This window comes from Sinocyclocheilus rhinocerous, unplaced genomic scaffold (assembly GCF_001515625.1).
Source record: "Sinocyclocheilus rhinocerous isolate Xijiao unplaced genomic scaffold, SAMN03320098_v1.1 C36928513, whole genome shotgun sequence".
NCBI classification, from domain to species: Eukaryota; Metazoa; Chordata; class Actinopteri; order Cypriniformes; family Cyprinidae; genus Sinocyclocheilus; species Sinocyclocheilus rhinocerous.
The window spans coordinates 1-2484 of record NW_015786887.1 but is presented as its reverse complement, the minus strand read 5'-3'; the positions used below and the strand labels follow the sequence as shown (position 1 = coordinate 2484).

The following is a 2484-nucleotide window of genomic DNA, read 5'->3' as shown; positions in this document are numbered from 1 at the left end:
ACATGCTCATCATGTCTAAATGTACAGTGTGTGCTGCTAGAATACTAAAGCTCTTAAAACACTTCAGTCTTTCACTATCAGTGTATCACATATTCTTTAATCTCCTCAGTTATAAACCCATCCACCTGAATCTGTCTTCATTCATTTAAGGCCAGATCTGGGGCTCTCTCCACTCTTACTCTGAAGAGCTTTGGCCTGGAATAGCTCTTAAAGGTATTTGAATTTGGAGAGGAGTGAATCAAGAGAATGTTATGGTGGAAAAACAAAGAGCTTCAAGAAAAGAATAAATAGAGATTTCCTCTGCTTCCCTCAAGGCATAACCTGTTATTATACTTTTCCAGCACCCTGATATTATCATTTGTGCATCCAAGAACCAATGTTATCCAAACACTAGTCCCCTAACTTATGTCAATATCTCTAGCGGCAATCATTGTCTCTAACTTCTAACAACAGATTCACCGCACACTTCTTTAATTACCACAGAAATTGGTAAATCTGTGTTTCAATATTTAAATTAACATTTACATTTGCATTCGAATGGCTGTATGCAGGTGCATGAAATTTTTGTTGTATTATAAACATCATGATACGTTGTTTTTATGTGCAGTTTTAAAGCCCTGATGATCCAAACAACTAAGTAAACATCCTTAAGAACACTATAAGTACCATCTCTTGCCACAGCATTTCATTTTCTATGATTCTGCAGATAAAAATCCTCATCACACATGCATCAGTTCCTAAGTGGCTAAGCTCAATGTTTCTGTGACAGAAGACTGCGTATGAATATAGATTGAACATATTTGGAGACAATATATATGCAAAAATGGCTATTATAATTTGTTTGCTGATGAATTGATTTTATATTTTGTATCTAATACAATGAAATGCATCCAATGTATTACCTTTGAACTAAATCAGTTGAAAAATAATTGTACGCTGTTGTCTTCTGATCGTTGACCAAATCCTCACACAAGTGTCTGTATTTCTATTTGTCTAAACTAGGAATATAACATCCATGGATGGTGGGTTGGAGAGCTGGATGGCTCTATTGGCATAGTCCCCAAGGAGTTTTTACATCCTGCTTATATTCTATGAGGTACTTGCATTCACAGAATCATTCTACATGAGTACTTAGCTTATGGCATAAACGAGAACAAAGAAACACAACTTAAACTGAGAGTGAGAAATTGTGTAATTGTCATATTGTATCCATCAATGAACTTTACCACTGTTTTAAAGTTTCAGAAGTTTTCAAAATTGCGTCAGCATTAAATCCAGTCCCTCCATGCTGACACCTGCTGGAAATTATTGCAACTACAAAGATATATGGCAGCATAATTTTAGATTCACACATTTAGAGTATATTCTTCAAACTGGTGTTAAATATTTTTCTTTTCTTTTCTAGGTTTGCTTTTTGTGAAGATCACAGAATGTTCAGCGTTATAACACTTTAACACCTCATCATGGTTTGAAAACTGTCAATGATTAGATAAGAATGTGAATTCAACATGCATTTTAGTCCATTTCTAGAACCTTAACCCTATCTGAGACCAAATAGATTTTCTTACTTTTTTTTTGTATATAAGCCTTTTTATTTCATGATTAGTGTACATTAAGAGGCTTGTCTAAATCTACATTTCACGGGTTTTCTGATTTGTTCAAACATAAGCCACATTTATGCAAATGGTGTACATAAGAAAAACATTTGTAGTGTAAGAACTTCTCATTTATCATCACTTAAAGGCTGTGTTCTATTTCAACAGCACAAAATATTGAATACAATTATCCTTTTTAATGTACAATTAAGACCGTGACTGCAAAGAGCCATTATCAGTTATTCTTTAGTATGTTGAAAGTTCTTAACTTTGCATTTGTTTTTGAAATTGCTTGGTTCACAGTACTACTAGCAATTTCAGTAGATATTACTCCATGGAAATAACCTGTCATACCACAGTTTAATTCAAATAAAAAGCCTTGCCACTTTGGACTTAAGTATACTTTTTGTGTAAAATTGAATTACTTGTATTCAAATAGGGACTGCAAATCAAATTACTTCTAAAAATATTCAGGAAAAAAGCACAACACAAGAACAGCACTTAATGACGTGCCTTAAATGTATTGTAAAAACAATACTTTATTCAGCAAAATGTATCACAAATGACATTGGACAAAATGAAACCATAAAAAGCTTCCAGAACTTGATGAATCAGTTATTTCAGATGAAAATATAATATTCCATCATGTAATAACTGTCAGATCACACTCCAAATAAAATCTTGCACAATAACTGCCTTGCTTCCACTTTAGCCTACATGTACATTTCAGATGAACAACATAACCTGCTTAAGTGAAACACGGCATCAATAAGAGCTTCTCAACCGGAGAAACAGAGCATCATGGGTAGATCCATAATCACTTAACCCCTAAGAAGGCTCAGAAACACTTGAAATGCATTCAAAAACTACATGGAATTTGGCTTTTCAA

The 2484-nt window shown here is 33.7% G+C and overlaps 1 long non-coding RNA gene across 1 annotated transcript; it reads left to right on the top strand.

Annotated features, from left to right (window-relative positions):
• The first annotated feature begins 812 nt into the window (after positions 1-812).
• LOC107736735 (uncharacterized) lies at positions 813-2484 on the top strand. The gene is made up of 2 exons (XR_001639726.1): positions 813-1096; positions 1406-2484. It is a non-coding gene; the product is annotated as an uncharacterized LOC107736735 (long non-coding RNA).